The following is a 23,769-nucleotide window of genomic DNA, read 5'->3' on the forward strand; positions in this document are numbered from 1 at the left end:
AAACGATAGAAGCTGCTTGAACGCTGACGATGATGGAGTATAGCAGCACAATAATAATCCATTTGTAAATACTGAAACCATCAATCAAAGGCAATGACAAAAAATCTATAGATTTTCAACAGTCACCAGAATTTTACTGCAAAAGTTTTTTTATACCTAATTACTGTAAATGGAAAACTGTACCACTGTTATTTTTTAACTGTAAAATCTACTGACTTTAAAAACATTTTTTTTTACAGTAAATGAAAATTCAAATAACATTGTCCGCAGATTGATAAAATACAAGGACGGGCCAACTTTCCCAAGTCAGGACCAAAGTGTATTGTGAGATGGACTCTCACTATTATGTTAGATCCACTACGGACTGGACTTTCACAATATTATACTAGACCCACTCGACGTCCATTGCATCCGGTCTCCCCTAGAGGGGGGGTTTCTCATAGTCATTCACATTGACATCCCACTGGGTTGTGAGTTTTTCCTTGCCCTTATGTGGGATCTGAACCGAGGATGTCGTTGTGGCTTGTGCAGCCCTTTGAGACACTTGTGATTTAGGGCTATATAAATAAACATTGATTGATTGATTGGTTTGTTGTTCGGTGTGTTATTCAAGATAGCTAAATGAACAACTATGATGTCAACACACAAAGGTAACATACATCAGTTTATTAAACGCAAAATTGGAGGCTAACACACAAAATGCACTTTAACTAAGGCAACATTTTGGCAAAAAGGCCCCATGCAATTAAACAACGCTAATTAGAGCAACTGAGGTACTGTACCATGCCATCATTGCAGTTTATACAGTATTAAATCAAAATGCAAAACATTAAACTGCTTAGCTTTTGTGTAAACAACTTGAATGATTTTTCAACCCAAACACAAAAACCTGCTTGCAGCTTATACTCTAATAAGTAACATCTTCTCATAGACATTTTCATCTTCTACAATGGCAACTTTATTCTAGTAAAATGACGACTATTACTGTATTATTACCATTTTATTCTCTTAATAAATAATAAAAAACAGTCTTTCATATTGTAAATATTAGCGCTGGGAAAAAAAACGATTCACATCCGAATTGTAATTTTTATTTATTACGATTCAGAATTAATTTAAAATGTCCAACAATCGATTTTGAAATGTCGTTTTTATGCCATCTCCATGCTTACTCGCCGCACGTACAGTATACGTCATACGTCAGCAGCCAAGAGGAGCTTTTGTAGCCTGTAAGCGTTTATTATAATTAATATACCACATAATATTTTGTAGTAAATGATTTGAATCAAGAATTGCTTATGACTTGAATTGGAATCGAATTGAATCATGATTTGTTTTAATATTCATATTCTTAGTGTATTAAGATTCATATTCCTAGTGTAGTAAATTCTTCTGGAATATTTTTGATGTATATTATTTATGCTGACTTATTGTAGTATTCCATAAAAATATTAATTTCCCTTCTCATAGTAGGATAACTTTTTTTCTGTAAAATTTAGGCTTTTTTCTTGTAAAATCGTTACATATTTCTCACGAATTCAAGAATTTTAAAAATATATTTCTTATACATTAAGGGGTCTTTTGACTTTGTTCTATCAAACTTGCGTTATTTTTTCATAAAATTCTAACTTTTTCTCTCAAAATGAAAACATCATATTTCTTGCTGAATTCTCAAACATCAATAAATAATAGTTAACAAGGTTTCTGCAAGACTGAATGTTTCCACACTTCCAGTCAATCGCTTTTACCTTGCAACGTATGAATGCATAGTATTTCTCTTCTACCCGATGTGATGTGGAGGACGTGTAGTATTTATGAGGGCAATACTTGGAAAAGTACACAAGTGTATTTAAATGTTGTTAAGCCTTTTGTTAATTGGCACATTTTCTAAATTCAAATCTTGTCATACATGTCATTTGGAGCAAATTCCATAAATTTTCCGTGAGAGCTAATTAGTCCGTACGAGTGTTTCATCTGCAGGGCATACTTGCCAACGCTCCCGATTTTCCCGGGAGATTCCCGAATTTCAGTGACCCTCCCGAAAATCTCCCGGGGCAACCATTCTCCCGAATTTCTCCCGATTTCCACCCGGACAACAATATTGGGGGCGTGCCTTAAAGGCACTGTCTCTAGCGTCCTCTACAACCTGTCGTCACGTCCGCTTTTCCTCCATATAAACAGCGTGCCGGCCAAGTCACAATATATATGCGGCTTTTACACACACACAAAAGAATGCAAGGCATACTTGATCAACAGCCATACAGGTCACACTGACGGTGGCCGTATAAACAACTTTAACACTGTTACAAATATGTGCCACACTGTGAAGCCACACCAAACAAGAATAACAAACACATTTCGGGAGAACATCCGCACCGTAACACAACATAAACACGACAGAACAAATACCCAGAACCCCTTGCAGCACTAACTCTTCCGGGACGCTACAATATACACCCCCCGCTACCACCAAAACCCGCCCCGCCACCTCAACCCCGCAGCCCCCCCTCCATCTCCCGAATTCGGAGGTCTCAAGGTTGGCAAGTATGCTGCAGGGAGTGGGAGCAGTTGAGTGCTAATTATGAGATCGCCACCCATTGATCTTTGAGCGGCGACGCTAACAAGGCGCGGTGGTTCAATAAGTAACACGGAGCGGCGTCTGCATCCTCGTCATGTTTGCATGAGTCAGCAACGCACACTCAAAACATCCATCAACCAATTAGCATGGCTGATTAATAATTACGGCAGTCTTTGACTCGAATCTTATTCATTTGATTTTGCCCATAGCTATTAGTCGAATCTCCACTTTGATGTTCGATTTTGTGTCCAATTTCTGGTGAGTTCCATTGTGCCGACGGCTGGATTTGCCCTTCCAAAGGTGCGAGGTGGCACGCCAAGCTCTGTGTCTGACAGCAGTGCGTCCTGACAAGCCTCATCTGGTCCTTCGCAGGCACTCAACTTGCCTCTCTCGATATGTATATCTATATGTATTTCTATATCAGTATGCCTACTACAATAACAGATGTTCAGTCATTAATGTTACAATAAACACAAATACATCTCTTGCTTTGTATTATTGGTATTGTTTTTCATCCTATGGTGTTCATGGTGTGGTATAATGTAGCAATAATTCATGTTTTAAAAGTTTTTCAAATGTTATCAATGAAGTAGATTGTGTGATTAGACTGTCAAGTTCATTCCAGATATTTAGGCCTTTATACGTTATGCTAAAGCTTGTGCCTTTGAGTTTACGGCCCCTTAGCCAATGTTTTCTTCTAGTGACGTGAAGTGATTGATATTTATATAGCGCTTTTCTCTAATGACTCAAAAGCGCTTTGCACATTGAAACCCATCATCTACATGACATTTAAACCAGTGTGGGTAGCACTGGAAGCAGGTGAGTAAAGTATCTTGCCCAAGGACACAATGGCAGTGACTAGGATGGCGGAAGCAGGGACTGAACCTGGAACCTTTAAGTTGCTGGCACGGCCACTCTACCAACCGAGCCACCCCACAGTGTGTACGTGTATGTGTAGAAGAGGTGATAGGAATGAGCCAATGAGTCATTCAGCCTATGACCACATTATACATCACACGTGTTATGTAAAAAGTTACTCCGTGAGTTTCAGAAGCTATATCTTGTAAAAGTGGATTTGAGGGAGCATTAAAGTCCGACCATTTTATGGTTCGTATTATTTTCTTTTGAAGGATTTGTAATTTATCAAGGTAACTTGGATAAGTGTTACACCATATGACATTGCAGTAGTTTAGATGTGGTTCAAACAAGGATCTATACAGGATTAGGAGTGCTTCAGGAAGCAGAGAGTGTCTGACTTTATAAAACAAGCCAAGATATTTTGACAGTTTTGCTGTCAGATCATCAATGTGTTTTAAAAAAAATTAAGAACAAGCGGTAGAAAATGGATGAGTGGATGGAATTCATCAATAGAAATGCCAAAGAATTGTGTATGTTGCACTCTTTCTAAAATCCTTTTGTTGGTCATAATAATTTTATGACTTCTCTTAGAAGAAAATATTATATAATGAGTTTATTAGGAGATCATTTATTACACTTTAGCCAGATTTTGACTTTATTCAGTGTACTAACTTTGGGGCGACACACACTAACACCATCTAAATAAACCACAACAATGTCCTTGCATGTATTGATGGTGTTTTTCTGAACACTCCCTTTTTACTGGACATTTCCTGTTTACCTCAGTTGAAAAGTGTCTCTATGCTGAACAAGTGTGTTCATTTATGTCAACACATCAAAAGTGTGTCCAACATGGCAGAAAGCTCTCTGAGCCGTTGTATCGTTCCTAATCTGCTGAGACGAAACCTCAGCTCTCCATCGGCTGCTTCACCGCCGCCGCCACTGACAGTAACGCTAAGCGGCTTTAGGCTAGCAGCTAGCGCCTTGGCTCAGGACCCCGCCCACACTGCAAATGTGTGTGAAGGTGTGTGTGTGTGTGTGTGTGTGTTTGCTTTTGAGCTTTATGTCATCTCTTTGTTGCGGGAGGAGGAGAATGACATATCCCTTATTTCTCATCCACTTCATCTCCTAAATCCACACCACTGGTGACAGTGACATGAGGATAGAGAAGACGATGCCTGAGGAAGGCAGTGAAGATGAAGATGAGAAAGATGTGGAGGACGAGGTGGGTTTAGAAGTTGACGAATCGAAGTCGGTTACGATGACGAATTGCAGTCAGGGCGAGACCCTGATGAGGACGACGAGCATGCAAATAAGCTTCCCTGAGATGGTTTCTCACAGTTTATGCAGAAATTCTTTGGGTATGCACACCAATTGTTGCAGCAGCTGTCCGGGGAGGCTGGTCTCAGACAATCCATGGAGGTGCACCTGCTGGATGTGGATGTCCTGGGCTGGTGTGGTTACACGTGGTCTGTGGTTGTGAGGCCGGTTGGATGTACTGCCAAATACTCTCAAACGCCTTTGGAGACGGCTTATGGTAGAGAAATTAACATTCAATTAATGGGCAACAGCTCTGGTGGACATTCCTGCAGTCAGCATGCCAACTGCACGCTCTTTCAAAACTTGCGACGTTTGCGGCATTGTGCTGTGTGACAAAACTGCACATTTTAGAGAGGGCTTTTATTGTGGGCAAGCCTAAGGCACACCTGTGCAATAATCATGTTGTTTAATCAGCATCTTGATATTTCACACCTGTGAAGTGGGATGGATTATCTTGGCAAAGACGAAGTGCTCACTAACACAGTTTTGGACAGATCTGTGAACAATATTTGTGAGGAATAGGTGATCTTTTGTGTATGTAGTAAAGGTTTTAGATCTTTAAAAACAAGTGTTGCTTTCATATTTTAGATCAGTGTACTTTAATTTACTTCCATCTACTTTCATCTACTTTCAAGTACTTTCATCTACTTTTTTTTTACTTGTACTTTCGTGTACTTTGATGTCCTTACTTTCGTAGTTGTGTATTGTGTGTGTGCGCGCGTGTAAGTGTGACAGAAGGCCTATGTAGTGTTGTCAAGTGACTGAATTATTGATGATGTTATTAAGTGTGTATTTTGTCGTCTGCTGCAGTAAGTTTTTTTTACTATTTGCTTCAGTATGCAGATCGTTGTTCGGTCCCTGTGTTTGTGTTCACTGTGATTGTTTGGCTGGTGTCAATAATCTTGTCATGCTGCGCCTCCAAAGGTGCTTGTTGGGTTTAAAGCTTTATTCTAAAATTTTCAATTGGATCAGGCGGACCAGTCAATAGAAGCTGTCATCGATTGGCGATTGATTGTTGCTCACTGCAATGGACATGTATTGTTATGTAACTAATCCCACCAAACGTAATTTAAATCCCTTCAGTGTGATTGATTTAATCATTTACACAGTGCCGGCCCAAGCCTCCATGGGGCCCTAAGCAAAATTTGATTTTGGGGCCCTCTATTTCTGCCAATAATATTGATTGTTGATCATTCACACATCTACTATAAACTCATTGCGGCTCTGGCAGTGTTGTTTACATTATCCTATTGTCAGCCTGGCATGTCTTTACAAATGACATGTCATTTATAAAGATATGGGGGTGGCCCAGTTAAGAACATAAATAATACCAATGAATGAACGAATGATGTCCAGAGTGCCACATATGGTTCCTAATCTTAAAATGTAGAAAACATTCAGCTACAAGAGTGGCCTGGGGTTGAACAGTCCAAGTGATAAAGCTTTGTATTTACAGTAAAAGTGTCATCTTGTCTCATCAGTCTTGTACATATTAGTCTTTAATTACTAGTTTATATTTTTAGTTAATTGTTCATATTTAATGTTTACTTTGTACAAAGAGAGCGCAGTCTACTGAAGTTAAATTCATCAATAGTTTTCCCCTTTGAAAGATGCAAGGCAAATTCCTTCCATTTCACCATGTTGCTACAATGATCTTCACTGTTTTCATGCTGTTTCAGCAGTGCACCTATGTTGACCCAATCCCGCTGTCCCTCGGCTGCCAGTTTTAAGGACTTTTTGGAAAATAATTTGCAGCAAAAGCAATAGCTGCATCTTTACTTCTTGAATAAGTCAGCCAGCTACGCTTGACTTTTTCCCCATTGACTAGCTGTCTGTAGGTATAATTAAAAAAAAAACTTCGGCCATCATGCCGTTTGGGGAATGAAAAGTTCTCCTTAATAGACAGTGGTCCTCTGATCACCTGCTCAGTCCTGTCTGAATCTGAGAAGAAAGAAGGCCACTCAGCTGGGTCAACTGGCGGAGCTGATGATGGTCCATGGTGTGAAGGGGACGTTGTGGTGGAAGTTGCTGAGGAAGTGACCAAAGAAAGACAATGACTAAAAAAGAAGGACCTATAAGGTGCACTGTTGGACATAATTATTAATCTCAGAATGTTCTGCAGTACAATGAGCAATTGTAAAGGGTGTTTTGCAGTTAACTTACTAGATACATCAGCTGTGGTTTCAGACATGGAGGGGACAGTGAGCACAGAGGATGGAGGTGTGTGAGAGAGCACTGTAGAGGATGGAGATGGACCTAAGATGAAATACATACATACATACATATAGGCACACATATTAATGAGATACTTTGACTATACTAATTTCCCTTCAGGTGTAATGTTTATACTAAGAAATTAAATGTATACTGTATGGTGACAGTCTTTTCCTCACCTGATTCATCACTCACAGTTGAGCCTGAGGATGTGGACTGGCTCTGGGCTGATTCTGTGCCTCCAAAGTATTTTAACAATGCTCCTGGGGAAGTTTCACATAACTTATGAGTTGATGTAAAAAATAATGTTTATTTTACTCACATAAATTACCTTGCTCTGCTGCAAACAATTTGTGCAAACAACATATCTCACTAGTAACCTGATGCTAAAAACATATTGCTAGCACCGCGCTAGCTAGCTAACGTCACCTAGCTAAAGCTAATTACAGCTACAAATCTCTTTGATAAACTTTTTATTACCAAGTCATGCAAACATACCTTTATCATGGCATTTTTTCTCCTCTTCCACTTTCTTCTTCTTCCTTTTTTCTGCACCTGAAGGATATGTCCTTTTTTGTGACATTGTTTTGCCTCTATCTGCGCTTTTGATGCCCAGTGCGCACTGGCATTGCACGGCAGGCGGCAAACGTCACAGGTGCAGCAGAGGCAGCTTTACATTTAAAGAGAGTCAGGAAGAATCACTAGGCCGAGATCAGCAGCAGCACTCTGTTGACCTAAAATTGTGTTTTTGTACAATAATATATCTTTGATCATTTAGAAATCATCAGTCAGACTCGTACATGCAAAAAATAAAAAATAAGAATTTTTTGTTAATTGCTTTTGGGGGCCCCCTGGTGGCCGCGGGGCCCTAAGCAAGCGCTTAGTATGCTTATGCCTTGGGCCGGCTCTGCATTTACATAACGACTGAACTGCTGAAAGGACGACATCGCCTTCAAAGCCAAATTTGCCAAATATGGGTTTTCCTGTTGTGTCATCTATCAGAGACGCCACAGGGCGTGGCCTGGTTAATTCAAGTGCTGGCATTGATGATAAAGTGTGTGAACAAACTGGCCATCTGTCAATCACAAGCAAAGCTCCAGAGGGGGCGTGGCCTGGCGAGCTAACTGGTGGAGGAGCAGCGAAGTGACAAGAACTAAATTTGAACTGATGATATTTTTGCTCCTACGGTCTTTGGCGTGCAACGCAGGAACAGGAAATGAAGCGCCTCGCCATCGTTAATCTTTATTGTTGATGTTTCATTTGTCTTCTGTGCTGCTGCTGATGATGAGGAAATAAGAGAATGTAAAACGATCCTCCATCTTTCCTATGTCTCACTGCACTCTTTCTCCTGCATGCACGCTTCATTTTACGCTTTTGTATGAGTCACTTTTAGATAGGAAGAGTAGGGATGTTGTTGTTTAGTCTTTGTTTGAGCACTAAGCATTGGTGGCACCAAGGCTTCATTAGAACTGCTCTTTCTGTTATTGTTCTGTTTGCAAGCACATCAGACCTGGTGATAATTTTTATATTTTTTAGCACTCCTGAACACAAACCACCAAAACTCCCTCACTGGCGCCCCTTCCCCCATACAATTTTTAAAAAGTAGCCCCTGCTATTAGTTTAATGGACCTTCACCAAATTTAGTGTCGACGTCTGTCATAAAAAGTCTCAATAACTTATTTCCGCAAACAAACAGGAAGTTGGCCGTTTTGATTTGGACTAAGGTTGCCAAAAGTATTGATACTTTGAGGCCAAGTTGATACCCACAATCAAAAATACACCGATACCTGCTTTTTACAATTATCGTCAGTACAGAATATTGTACAACACCTTATCCTCGGCGAGCCGCGTCAATTCTTAGCACACGAGCATTGAGTCAGCGACGAAGAACATCTAATGTCTAAAAAAAATCTTTCTAGTGTTTCCATACATCTACTTATTCATAGCACAAATGCGGATTTGGCGCCTATAAACAAATGATAATAGAAGTGTGTCAGTGTAGCATAACAGTATGTGTAGCGTAACTCGGCTTCACAAAACACGTAATTGCCAATGAATAAAACGTAGCAGAAATGATCTGTGATGTACTATAGCCACTTTTTTGTTATATTTAGCGAGTAGAGATACATATTAAAATGAAATATTTATTCGCCAATCACAACACCATTTGCTGTACGAGTGAGAGTGGAGATCTGCCACCACAAGCCCAGGGAGTTTGCATTACCACAGTGTGTAGAAAACCTCCAGATGTGTGCAAGGCAACCTTTCTCACTTCTGTAAGTGCTAAGAAAACACAGCTTAGAGACACTCCACTGTTGTTTGACAACACTTTCAACACCACAGCATTACGTTTTTCACCAGGAAGACAAAGCATGGCCTGGGGGCCATTTGCTGAATGCAGCTCTTTTTTGTGGCACATTATTGGAATAGAATAAACAAGAAAAAACAGCAAAATAAATCAATAAGACATAACGTAATGACAAAAGGCTGAAATGTTGATACTGATGAAAAATGTTTTTTTGTTTGTTTTTAAATACATTTTTGTTTCCTTTTTATCAGCCTATTTCATTACAAATGCCATGATGACATCACACTACCACCATATTGAAAGAATATTTGTAACAAAAATGTTTTTTTTGTTTACATACTTGAAAACTCCACGCCACTGCAGTTCTTTTTAGAAGGTGAGATAGTTAACTAGTGTTGTTATTTATGATCATATTTATAAGCACAGTATTGTTTGTTTTGATGTACTGGGAGGTTATAGTTATAGTTCTATTTTGAACGTACAGTATATTTACTTCTTGGCAGCTAATACAGCAATTTTAGTTCTATGCTAAAACATGTTGAAACACAGTGATTTTAAATACTTGACACTTTGAAACATTTCAATAAAGTAGTGAATTTAATGGGTTTAGTTTTTTTAATTCTATTTCCAAGTGGTATGGCGTAAGTATCGAGAATCGTAGAAATTCAAAGGTATCAGTATCTACTACTCAAATTTGACAACCGTAGTTTAGACCAACAATTTTTGCCCAAAACAAGTGGTCATATTTTGACCAACTCCTCCTTGAGACCAAATGAGGCTAAATAAAAATGACAGGTACTAGAAAGATGGACAAAGACAAATTGTGAAGGGTTTTAACCTGCTCCATAAGTCCTGATCTGGCAACAAGAAATGTATCAGGGGAAAAATTTTCTTAGCAGACCGTTATTTTAGGTCTTATGCATTTTTTTTTTTACATTCAGTATCTGTGATAAAATAAACTTATAATAAAATGGATGTGGATGTAGGAACATTACATCATTTATGTAAACTTATAAAACCCGCAGGGGATCAAATATTTATTTTCTCCGCTGTATATGAGACTACTGAGCTGCCTCTTTCTGTTCTCAACAATACACTTCTATTGTGTTATAAAATGAAACTTGTGGCCATGAATGCAAAAAAGAGACACAGAGCAGTTAAAGAGCTTTAAAACTAAGCTCGTTTTGTGGCCCTCCGCTAACAAGACAAACAAGCTGACGCTAGCTAGTCTAAATGTAAATTTCCACAAGTCTACTGTACAGCATGAATAAATATTAACATCTTAGAGGTGAGCTGCCCCGACCCGTAATGCATGTGCTCGCTCAGCACACATGCACGGCTTAGTGCCGAATAAAGAATCTTCTTTCATGCACCGCAAATGTCCTTGATGCGCTGTGCGACACCACCAGACTCGCCGGACTTTTAGCACCTCACTTTGCTCGTCCAGAGTCGTTAAGTGTCACCGAGGTTGTTTTATTCCTCGTCCATGGGCCCTAAAGTGAAAAAAGCTGTTGGAGAATTGAAACCTCATTAAGGAAAGATGTGAGCTTTAAAGCTAACATAAAAGAACAACAGGCGTTTATCAGAGGGAAGTCGTACACCAGTGAGGCCCAAACTTTTTCCGTACTAAAAAAAAATTTAAGGATGGGAAACATTTTTACATGAAAGATGCTAAACACATTACAATGTAGCTTAATACAAGCTACCCGAACAAAACATTTTAGCTTCATGTTATAGCTGACAAAGAACATTATTTCAATATTCAATAGTATATTTCATAAATAATACATGTTTTGTATTTTTACAATATGCTGAGGGTCAATTAAAAAAACATTACCACCATACATTCACTGTTGTTGTTGTTGTTTTAAACTATGTAGGGTTAGCATTAGCTGCCAGCTCACTAAAATTTGAATTTGGCTTCACTAATCTAATAACAAATAAATGTTTTGTTTGTTACTCTTCAGCGCTAATGCTAATGTCAACCAGCAGTCTGTGTCATAGTTTTCTCCTTTCTTATATGAACTTATATGACTGCATGAAATGAACGCTAAACAATGCAAATGCTACGGTGATGCTGCTGGATTTGAGAGAATTCTTACTAAATTCCACAAGGGTTAAGTCCTCCATGATGTTTGAACAAAAGACATCATTAGTCTAGTAAGACAGAAAAAAGTTTTTCCCCCTCTTCAAAAGTGGAGATGAGTATCAGTTTACCAACTACAGTATAGGTCTATTTTTTTTCTCCCACAAGGTTTACCAATTCTAGAAAAATATTTGTATCAAAATTAGACAGTTTTATTAATAATCATCACTTGTTAAGTGAACAACAATACGGTTTTTGATTAAACAGGTCCACTTCTATGTCGGTGATGGAATTACAAACCCCGTTTCCATATGAGTTGGGAAATTGTGTTAGATGTAGATATAAACGGAATACAATGATTTGCAAATCCTTTTCAGCCCATATTCAATTGAATGCACTACAAAGACAAGATATTTGATGTTCAAACTCATAAACTTTATTTTTTTTTTGCAAATAATAATTAACTTAGAATTTCATGGCTGCAACACGTGCCAAAGTAGTTGGGAAAGGGCATGTTCACCACTGTGTTACATGGCCTTTCCTTTTAACAACACTCAGTAAACGTTTGGGAACTGAGGAGACACATTTTTTAAGCTTCTCAGGTGGAATTCTTTCCCATTCTTGCTTGATATACAGCTTAAGTTGTTCAACAGTCCGGGGGTCTCCGTTGTGGTATTTTAGGCTTCATAATGCGCCACACATTTTCAATGGGAGACAGGTCTGGACTACAGGCAGGCCAGTCTAGTACCCGCACTCTTTTACTATGAAGCCACGTTGAAGTAACACGTGGCTTGGCATTGTCTTGCTGAAATAAGCAGGGGCGTCCATGGTAACGTTGCTTGGATGGCAACATATGTTGCTTCAAAACCTGTATGTACCTTTCGGCATTAATGGCGCCTTCACAGATGTGTAAGTTACCCATGTCTTGGGCACTAATATACCCCCATACCATCACAGATGCTTTGCGCCTATAACAATCCGGATGGTTCTTTTCCTCTTTGGTCCGGAGGACATGACGTCCACAGTTTCCAAAAACAATTTGAAATGTGGACTCGTCAGACCACAGAACACTTTTCCACTTTGTATCAGTCCATCTTAGATGAGCTCAGGCCCAGCAATGCAGACGGCGTTTCTGGGTGTTGTTGATAAACGGTTTTTGCCTTGCATAGGAGAGTTTTAACTTGCACTTACAGATGTAGCGACCAACTGTAGTTACTGACAGTGGGTTTCTGAAGTGTTCCTGAGCCCATGTGGTGATATCCTTTACACATTGATGTCGCTCGTTGATGCCGTACAGCCTGAGGGATCGAAGGTCACAGGCTTAGCTGCTTACGTGCAGTGATTTCTCCAGATTCTCTGAACCCTTTGATGATATTACGGACCATAGATGGTGAAATCCCTAAATTCCTTGCAATAGCTAGTTGGGAAAGGTTTTTCTTAAACTGTTCAACAATTTGCTCAAGCACCCACCTTTTTCCAATTTTCCTGTTCACCTGTGGGATGTTCCAAATAAGTGTTTGATGAGCATTCCTCAACTGTATCAGTATTTATTGCCACCTTTCCCAACTTCTTTGTCACGTGTTGCTGGCATCAAATTCTAAAGTTAATGATTATTTGCCAAAAAAAAAATGTTTATCAGTTTGAACATCAAATATGTTGTCTTTGTAGCATATTCAACTGAATATGGGTTGAAAAGGATTTGCAAATCATTGTATTCCGTTTATATTTTCATCTAACACAATTTCCCAATTCATATGGAAACGGGGTTTGCAGTTGAGGAACCACTGCAATTGATAAGGAGTTCACTGTTGGTGTTTTTATTGACCTGAGCAAGGCCTTTGACACCATTGATCAAATATTAATTTTAAACAAAAAGCAAGAGGTATGGTGTGAGGGGTCTTGCTCATGATTGGATAAAACATTGTCTTAGTGGCAGAGGACAGCATATACATATAAACAATGTACATTCAGATTTTTTTTTTTATTTTTTATTTTTTTTTATTTTATTTTTTTTTATGTCCTGTCCAGCTTCTCAGGCAAATCATATAGTTGATGTAGATGCCCATGTCGGCTGTTCAGATTTACTTTACAAAAGAGAAGTGTAGGATACTTCTCTTGTTGCCTTATTTGTATTTGACTTTATTAAATGTATTTATATTATCATTTAGTGCAGCCGGGCCGGAGCAGGAGGGGATAGAAAGAGAAAAAAAAAGAAGACAGAGGGGGAAATTGTGGGGACAAGAGGGGGATTAGACAGAGAGACAAAAACAACAACAGCAAACAACAACAACAACAACAACAATAGAGCAACATCAGCAAATATGACATGTACAAATATGATGGTAAAAGTAATAGCAAATAAGCAGTTAGCGAAAAATAAAAAATAATACAGAAATAACCATGAGCATTATTACACTACAAATGGATCAATACAAATACCAATAGAAATAGCGCTATTGATAATGAACAATACCAATAATTTACCTTTATTATCAACAATACAGTTGTTTAAATGCAACAATACATATACGTAATGATAACTTGAGATACAAAAGAATGCAGAAAAATGGAGGGGGAGAAAGAGAAGCAACCTACATTAACCTTGTAGATTGTTATAGTCACAATAGGTTAAGCTTTGTCAGTGTGCCATGTGTTACACCCAGTTTACCCTAGGGCAACAACGTTAATATATGTTTGATGCAACGTGATTATGTGCATGAGTGTAAGTATGCATATGTACTTGTATATGTACAGAATGTGTATATGTGTTTGTACAATGAATGTATATGTACAGAATGTGTATATGTGTTTGTACAGTGAATGTATATGTACAGTATGTGTATGTGTATGTTTGTATATTGAATGTGCGTGTGGATGTACGAACATTAGGTAGGTAAATATGTACTGTATTTGTGTATGTATGTGGGAGCGTAGGTACCTATGTACGTATGTGAGCATATGTGAATTTGCATGTACAATACATTCGACTCCCAGAGTGCGTGGGAGCCAGAGCACGGCCCCATCACCCCCGAGAGCCCAACCCACAAACAGGAGGCGTGGTGCCCAGGGAACCAGGGACCACCGCCCCCACGCAGCCAAGCCGGCCAGCGACAGGAACCCCAGAGCCCGACCCACCGTACCGCCCACAAGGGCCAGCAGCAGGCTGCAGACAGACGCACCCGGCAGAGGACAGGGCACGAGAAAAGCAGGGGACAGCCAGACCCCAAGCCAGCGAGAGACCACACCCCACACGGGCAGAAAGGCGAGACGCCCCGCCCGAGGGACCCAGAGGCTCCCCGCAACCGGACGGGAAGACCGCCCCCGCCCCACCGGCAACCGGGCCCCCACGAGCCCACCCCCCACCCCCGGAGAGCGCGGCGAGGCCAGCCCCCGGCCACCCCACCCAAACCGGCCGCCGCAGGACCACCCAGGCACAGGGCCACGGGAACCACCCACCCCACCCGCAGGGACCCCAACGATGGAGATGGAACAACCAGCAACCGCCCCGCCGAGCCCCCCCCCTGAGGGAGGGGAAAATTAAAAAATAATATTAATAAAATATATTAAAAAGTAAATAAATAAATAAATAAATTAATTAATTAAAAAAAAAAAAAAAAAAAAAAAAAAAAAAAAAGAATTAAAAGAAGATCACAGACATGCTGACAAACAAGGTCACTACCCCAGCAACTGGCCGACTCGCAGCACCTCGGAATACCTTGCAGCACCAAGCTACCACAATAGACGCAGGGACTAGGCCCAACAGGCCCCAACCAAGACGGGCACCCGGAAGGGATGGACAGCGGGACCCAGGAGCTCCAGACACGCAGTTCGGATGCAGTAGCCTGAGGCGTCGACCCCCGTCTGACAGGCAGGCCCAGAGCGTACCCCCAGAAATATACATACATACATGCATATATACATACACATACACGTATACATACCCACACATACACATATATACATATACATACACATATGTACACATACACATATATAAACATACATACATACACACACATATACATAGTTCGTCAGCCCCGACAGCCATCACGCGCGCGCGCTGCCATCAGTCACAACATCAGCCACACCCCTGCACCAGACCCAGCAGCCACGGGCGCCCACACCACAAACAAACGGCAGCAGAAACAGCAGCCGCAATAACCCCAGACAGCCAGCACCAGCCAATCAAATCAAAGCGATCAAAAAAAAACAAAAAAAAAACTGCGACCAGCAACCACACGCCACCAGGGCCACGGAGACCAGCCGGCGCCAGCCCGCCGGTCAGCCCGAACGCCAACACGCAAACAAGAGACACCAACAACCCCCCCAACCAAAAGGCCCCCCACCCCAACCCAAACCTGAACAAACACACCACCGCCCAAACAACCGAGACACAGCATCCAGACCAGACACGGGGGCTGCGCCGCCACCACACCAAGTCACCAACAGAGACCCCACAGCGCAAGGTCGGGCCACACGGGCACGGACCCCATCCAACAGGAAGTGAGACCCGCGCGACGCCACACACAAATAAATAATAAGATTTAAAAAAATAAATAAATAAAATTAAAAAAAAATAAATAAATAAAAAATATAAAAAAAGTACATTCAGATTTAAAGATCATAACACATGGTCCAAAATTGTTGATGTTGTATATTAATGATTTCTGTCAAATCTTTTTAAAAACTCATCTGTGTTATCTTTGCATACAAGACTATACTCTTCTGGGCAAGCCCTTCACCAGATCCTAGAGACTGAGAGAGTGAACTCCTAATTCTAAAGCAATGATTTGATGCTAATAAACTATCAATCAATTTAAATAAATCAAAATATATAATTTTTGGAATCAAGAAAATTAACAAACTACATCACATAAAGATTGATGATGTAAAAATAGAAATGGTGTATTCAACAACATTTTTGGGAAGTAATATAGGTGACAAACCAAATTAAAAAGTGCGCATAAATAAACTCAAGACAAAGATGGCAAAAATTATTGCAATGTTATAAAAAATGTAAAACTCTGTAAATCAAACATGTCATCAACATCAACATCTTAACATGTTATATAAGTACCGTATTTTCCGCACTATAAGGCGCACCGGATTATTAGCCGCACCTTCTATGAATTACATATTTCATAATTTTGTCCACCAATAAGCCGCCCCGGACTATAAGCCGCGCCTACGCTGCGCTAAAGTGAATGTCAAAAAAACGCTGCGCTAAAGTGAATGTCAAAAAAACAGTCAGATAGTTCAGTCAAACTTTAATAATATATTGAAAACCAGCGTTCTAACAACTCTGTCCCAAAATGTACAAATGTGCAATCACAAACATAGTAAAATTCAAAATGGTGTAGAGCAATAGCAACATACCGGTAATGTTGCTCGAACGTTAATGTCACAACACACAAAATAAACATAGCGCTCACTTTCTGAAGTTATTCTTCATTCGTACCGGTAAATCCTTCGAATTCTTCGTCTTCGGTGTCCGAATTGAAAAGTTGCGCAAGCGTGGGTTCCAAAATGGCCGGCTCCGTCTCTTCGAAGTCATCGGATTCAGTGTCGCTGTTGTTGTGCAGCAGTTCTGTGAATCCTGCCTTCCGGAAAGCTCGGACCACAGTTGTGACCGAAATATCTGCCCAGGCATTTACAATCCACTGGCAGATGTTGGCGTATGTCGTCCGGCGTTGTCTGCCCGTCTTAGTGAAGGTGTGTTCGCCTTCGGTCATCCATTTTTCCCACGCCGTTCGCACTCGTGATTTGAATGCCCTGTTGACACCAATATCCAGCGGTTGGAGTTCTTTGGTTAATCCACCCGGAATGACGGCGAGTGTTGTATTTGTGTGCTTCACTTGTTTTTTGACACCATCTGTGATGTGGGCGCGCATAGAGTCGTATATCAACATGGACGGAGCAGCGTGAAAAAAGCCACCCGGCCTCTTCGCGTAAACTTCCCTTAACCACTCGCTCATCTTTTCTTCATCCATCCATCCCTTCGAGTTAGCTTTTATGATGACGCCGGCTGGAAAGGTCTCTTTTGGCAAGGTCTTCCTTTTGAATATCACCATGGGAGGAAGTTTCTGGCCATTAGCATGGCAAGCTAGAACCACAGTGAAGGATGACTTCTCATTCCCTGTGGTGCGAATATTCACCGTACGTGCTCCCGTTCCACAGTGCAGTTCACAGGAATATCAGTTGCTGTGAAATACGGTAGTAATCCGTGTGCGGATGGAGAGATTGCGTCTTTTTATGAACCGGATCCTTGTCCTTTGTAGGAGCCATTTTGTGGTCTTTACAGATGTAAACAGGAAATGAAACGTACGGTGATATCCGCGCGTTTTTTCTTCTTCTTCCGGGGGCGGGTGGTTGCTTAAAGCGCTTCCTGTTCTATGGGGGCGGGTGCTTTCCTTGGCGGTTGCTTGCGTAGAAGAAGAAGCGCTTCCTGTTCTACCGGGAAAAAAGATGGCGGCTGTTTACCGAAGTTGCGAGATCGAAACTTTATGAAAATTAATCGTAATAAAGCGCACCGGGTTATAAGGCGCACTGTTAGCTTTTGAGAAAATTTGTGGTTTTTAGGTGCGCCTTATAGTGCGGAAAATACGGTATTTCGCACTTCCATATCTCAGTTGCCGCAACTTTGTTTTGCTGCCCTCTTGGAAAATAGATTTTAATCACAATGAGTTTTTTACCTGGTTAAAAAGGATATTGATTGATTGAATTATTGTGTTGAAATCTGGGGTAATAGTTATACATCCAACATCAACTACATTTTCTTACTTCAAAAGAAAGCCATTAGAATTGTAAATTATACAGATTATTGTACTCATACCAATGCTCTTTTTTAGTTTAATTAAAAACATTAATACTACATGATCTTGTTGACCTCAACATTGCTATTGTGAAATATAAAGCTCATAACCGCATGCTGCCTCAGTGTATACAGGAGAGGTTCAAACCCAGGGGGAGTCCATAAAACCTCATAAGTTCATCTGTCTTTCAGAAAGCAAACATGAGAACTAGTTTAAAAAGTAGATGTGTTTCTGTTAGGGGGGTTCATCTGTGGAATAGCCTGGATGATGCCTTAAAATGTTCCTGTTCAATTTACACATTTAAAAACCTTTAAGACCAGTGTGTTAGAAAATATATCACAGGGCTATTCAACTCCATAATGCAGTTTAAAGAGCGCAAAGGCTCAGAGGCCGAACATTGAAATGTGGATGTTTTGTCAGAAAGTGCCTCAGCAGGTTATATTCCTTTGAGACTGTGTTTACTTAATTGCAAAGTAAACACATCGGCTTTCACACTGCACTGTCAATAAATTCATTATTCTGCCCTAGCTACTCGATTGTTTCCAGTATGTGCAGCTGGACGACAGATAGTCAACAGCATGAAGAAACAGAAGCTCCGGATGTTTTGTTGCGGATTGATGTTCCTTTTTCTGAATCGTTTTCCTTCCTCAGTTTTATTTCTTTACACTTCTTCCTTCATTTAGGTTTGTAAGACTGAACATATAAACATAAAATAAACATTACAAAAGTATAACGTTCATTGTATATTTTAAATAACGTCCATTGTGTATTTTGCATAAATAAAATAAAATGTTTAGTGTAAATACATTTAAGCAATAAACTACAGTTGTTTATGCATGTATAAATTAAACAACATCCACATCAAATATTGAGCACAGTGAATGCGGCTCAACACAATAAACCTAATGTCTAGCCTTATCGCTGTCTACTGGTCAAATTTAGCGCTACATATATTCAATTAGCTTTGATCGCCTGAGTTACTTTCAACCAAAAAAACAACACGACCACGAATACTAATGACATCACAAATTCAGCAATTTCAATAAAATATAAGATCTGACCAGCTTTTGTGATGAAGCTTACATGTGTGGATTTCTATAAATCGTCGTTGCTGCTTGTCTTAAAACATTGTGTTGGTCGCTTAAAAAGACAGACAGGAAACAATTACTGGAGCACTTGCTCGGGGCAGAACATTCATACTTTGTTGTCTAGTCAATATGTATTTTTATATTTTTTAGGGTCAATAGTGCGATCTTCTTCTACTCACCCTACTGCTGCTTCATTGTGACACACATGTCTCGCTGCTGCCCCCTGCGGGGTAGCGAGAGTGCTGCATACATGAGCAAATCTATTTTGAATGGTTTCACCAGCCTATTTGCGTGATGTTCGGCGGGCCAAATGAAAAGCTTTGGGGGCCGCCAGTGGAATAGGCCTGCTCTAGAATAAACATAAAGAGTTAATACCATAATCAGTGATAAGAACTAAAACTAAATGTGGTATATGCAAGATGGCGCCAGTATGTGCTTTGGCCTGCCGTCTCTCGCTGTCAGCTCTGTTCGTTTTTGTGTTTTTTGCGTCTATTTTCGTCTCTGTCAGCTCACTGCTTGTGTATGACCGACAAACACTGTTGGATCTTTGCCCCTCTCCCACTGATATGATCAACTTCGACGTTGGTTTTTCGACATCCCAGTCAGCTTTTTCACCTGGCCGGATTCCTGCCTTCCTTTCCCGCCCCCTGGCTCCTCTCCCCCGGCGGAAGCGTCTCCGCCGCCGCGGTAAACGTGGCGGCCAGCTGGTGAAAGTTAGGGCACTCCTGGCCCGGCTTCCTGTGGCTCCCCGAAGGAGGAATGGTGCGGTATCCGGTCTCCTCCTGCACCCACGCTTGCTCGATCCCATCGGCTCCTGGCTGGTTCCTATTGTTGGTTTGGAGGAAGAAGCTTGCCGTCGTCGCTCCTGCTGTCCCCGCCCCCGGAGGCGCGGGGTGGATCACCGCCACCTGCGGGCTGTGTGTCGGGCCCCACCCGGATTAATTGCGGCCTTGGACGTGCTGGCCCCCGCCAGGTTCGGTCTTGTGAACGCAAGATCTTTGACAAACAAAACTTTTATCCTGAAGGATTTCTTCACTTCCCGCGGACTGGACTTCCTCTGTGTGACGGAGACATGGCTGAGAGCCGGTGAGTCCGCCCCTCTTAATGAACTTCTGCCTCCGGAGTGTTCCTACTTTAATTCCCCACGGCCGTCCGGTCGAAAAGGAGGAGGATTAGCAGTCGTTTTTAAAAATGTCTTTAAATGCCGTCAGATCTGCCTACAATCCTCCTTTTCAAGCTTCGAACTGTGCATGTTTGAACTGGGTCTTTCTGATGTCGTCCTTTGTGCCGTCATCTATCGACCACCCAAGTACCACAAAGACTTTATAACTGACTTTTCTGAATTTCTGGCTGAAATCCTGCCCAAATATGATCGTGTCCTTATTGTGGGTGATTTTAATATTCACACCTGCTGTCCAGACGAGCCGCTTTCCAGGAGCTTCCTGAATATAATCGACTCATTTAACTTTGTACAGTCTGTGTGTGGTTCTACACATGAACGCGGGCATACACTCGATTTAGTGCTCTCGTATGGTTTGTGTGTTTTTAATTTGGACATTTGCGACGCTGTGTTCTCTGATCACATGCCGATCCTGTTTGATATTGCCACGCAGTGTCCAGTTAAATTGTGCGCACCGCCCCAACGCTCTCGCATGTTTAATTCTTCGTCTCCTGCTCGGTTCTCCTCTATTTTTTCGACTCTTTGTGATGATAATTCTGCAGCATCTGTGTGTCTGAATACTGAAGAGTTGGTTTCTGGGTTCAACTCTATTTGTTTACAAACACTGGACACGATCGCGCCTTTCAAATGCCGCCGCTCTAAAGCCACGCCTCAGCCCTGGTTGAATGACGTCACTCGGGCTGCCAGGCGCATATGTAGAAGAGCAGAGAGAAAATGGAAAAAAGACAGGCTGCATGTGTCCTTTGCCATTTTTAAAGAAAGCCTGTTTTCCTTTCAGATGACTGTAAAAGCAGAAATGAATATATATCTATCTCAGATTATATCTTCTAACTGTAACAACCCCAGAGTTCTGTTTAAAACTATTAACACTGTCATTGATGCTCCCAAATCTGCTGGTTTTGATGCTTCTTTTGAATTCTGTGAAAATTGTCTCCATTTTTTCACTGACAAAATTGTGTCAACTAGAGCCAGTCTATCTCAGCCTTCATATGACCCTTCTGTTCCCCTGCATTTCTCTTCTGTTTTCCATCAGTTTGAGCCGGTGTCCTTTTCTTTTTTAAGTGACACAGTTAGTCATATAAATGATAAATGATAAATGGGTTGTACTTGTATAGCGCTTTTCTACCTTCAAGGTACTCAAAGCGCTTTGACACTACTTCCACATTTACCCATTCACACACACATTCACACACTGATGGAGGGAGCTGCCATGCAAGGCGCTAACCAGCACCCATCAGGAGCAAGGGTGAAGTGTCTTGCTCAGGACACAACGGACATGACGAGGTTGGTACTAGGTGGGGATTGAACCAGGCACCCTCGGGTCGCGCACGGCCACTCTTCCACTGCGCCACGCCGTCCCGTATATGAAGCCCTCTGGTTCTCCTGGTGATGCCCTCCCACCTCGCCTGTTTAAGGAGGTACTTGCTACTATTGGATCAAGTGTCCTTAACATTATCAATAGTAGCCTCTCTTCTGGAATAGTTCCAGTAGAGTTTAAACATGCAGTGGTACGACCTCTACTTAAAAAACCCAGCCTCGACCCCTCTCTCCTCTCTAACTTCAGACCTATCTCTAATCTTCCATACATTTCCAAAATATTAGAGAAGGTTGTCTACAGTCAGTTGTTGCCCTTCTTAGAGGATAATGGTATCACTGAGCTGTTCCAGTCCGGTTTTAAAGCCCTCCACAGCACAGAGTCAGCGCTTCTAAAAGTTTTTAACGATATCCTCCTGTCCACTGATTCTGGTAAATATGTTGTCCTGGTGCTTTTAGATCTGTCTGCTGCGTTCGACACCGTCGACCACGCCACCTTAATCACTCGTCTTGAGAACTGTGTGGGCATTAAGGGCGCCGCCCTCAACTGGTTCCGGTCGTACCTAACCGACAGGAGTTTTTGTGTAAAAGTAGACAGTTTTATGTCGTCCACAGCTCCTTTACCACATGGGGTCCCCCAGGGCTCAATCCTTGCCCCAATTTTATTTGCGCTTTACCTTCTCCCCCTTGGTTCTATTTTTAGGAAGTACAGTATTGCATTTCATTTTTATGCCGATGATTGCCAGATTTATTTTCCCATGGCACAGAATAACACGGTTCAACGTCTTATTGACTGCCTGCACGACATCAAAGTCTGGCTTTCAGCTAACTTCCTGAGCCTAAATGAAGACAAAACAGAAGTTATGTTGTTCGGTCCAAGTCGCTCTCCCTCCCGCCAACGTTGACCTTGGCACTCTGACCCCGTATCTCAGCGACTCTGTCACAAACCTGGGGGTAAAGTTTGACTCAGATTTTAAATTCGAAAAACAAATCAGCAGCGTCGTTCAAAAAAGCTTTTATCAATTACGCCAAATAGCGAAAGTGAAACCGCTTCTATCAGGACATGATCTTGAGAAATTAATCCACGCCTTTATCTCGACTCGTCTTGATTATTGTAATGCCCTGTATGTTGGCATTAGCCAGGCCTCCCTCGCCCGCCTGCAGCTCGTGCAGAACTCTGCTGCTCGTCTGCTAACACAGACCCGCAGACGTGAGCACATCACCCCTATTTTAGCGTCCCTTCACTGGCTCCCTGTGCGTTACCGAATCAATTTTAAACTCCTTTTATTTGTTTTTAAATGTCTAAACAACCTCGCGCCAACCTATCTCTCCGACCTCGTTCAGCCTTACTGCCCCACCCGATCCTTAAGATCAGCCGATCAGCTGCTGTTGACGGTCCCTGACACAAGGCTGAAGCTTAGAGGTGACAGAGCTTTCGCCGTTGCTGCTCCCAAGCTCTGGAACGACCTACCCCTGAGTGTTAGACAAGCCTCCTCTCTTCCTGTTTTTAAATCTCTCTTAAAAACATACTTTTATTCCATGGCTTTTAACACTGAGTGATATCCATCCTGCAATGGCGCCCCATAATACACCTGCTGTGATCCTGTTTTTATGTTTTTATGTTTTTATTAATTCTATTTTAATTATTTATTTTTTATCGTGTTCTGTTTGTGTTGTGTTGTGTTTGCTCGGTACTCGTTTTATCTTTTAACCTGTTCATTGTACAGCACTTTGGCTACCCCTGTGGTAAATTTTAAATGTGCTTTATAAATAAAGTTGATTTGATTTGATTTGATATAAATACTAATGGAAATATAAGTGTTTGCATATAGTATATTATTGGTACAAATGTTAACCCTATATGTATGAGTCTACCAAGATATTGGATAGTTGTTGGTCTATGCATTCACTGTGTATATATTTGTACAGTTATTTATGCTGTGTACAAGGTGTAGTCGTAATATGTTTTGGAAAGGAAATGTAAAAAGTTTTTACTTGTCTATGAAAAACA

The 23,769-nt window shown here is 41.2% G+C and overlaps 1 protein-coding gene and 1 long non-coding RNA gene across 7 annotated transcripts in view; one reads left to right on the plus strand and one right to left on the minus strand.

Moving 5' to 3' along the window:
• galnt14 (UDP-N-acetyl-alpha-D-galactosamine:polypeptide N-acetylgalactosaminyltransferase 14 (GalNAc-T14)) overlaps positions 1-23,769 on the plus strand; it is a 191,905-nt gene that overhangs the window by 57,743 nt on the left and 110,393 nt on the right. The window lies entirely within an intron of this gene.
• LOC133576178 (uncharacterized) lies at positions 6,717-7,641 on the minus strand. Its single transcript, XR_009811597.1, has 3 exons — positions 7,150-7,641; positions 6,920-7,012; positions 6,717-6,784 (listed from the first exon to the last, which is right to left on the minus strand). It is a non-coding gene; the product is annotated as an uncharacterized lncRNA (long non-coding RNA).

This window comes from Nerophis lumbriciformis, linkage group LG34 (assembly GCF_033978685.3).
Source record: "Nerophis lumbriciformis linkage group LG34, RoL_Nlum_v2.1, whole genome shotgun sequence".
Taxonomy (NCBI): domain Eukaryota; kingdom Metazoa; phylum Chordata; class Actinopteri; order Syngnathiformes; family Syngnathidae; genus Nerophis; species Nerophis lumbriciformis.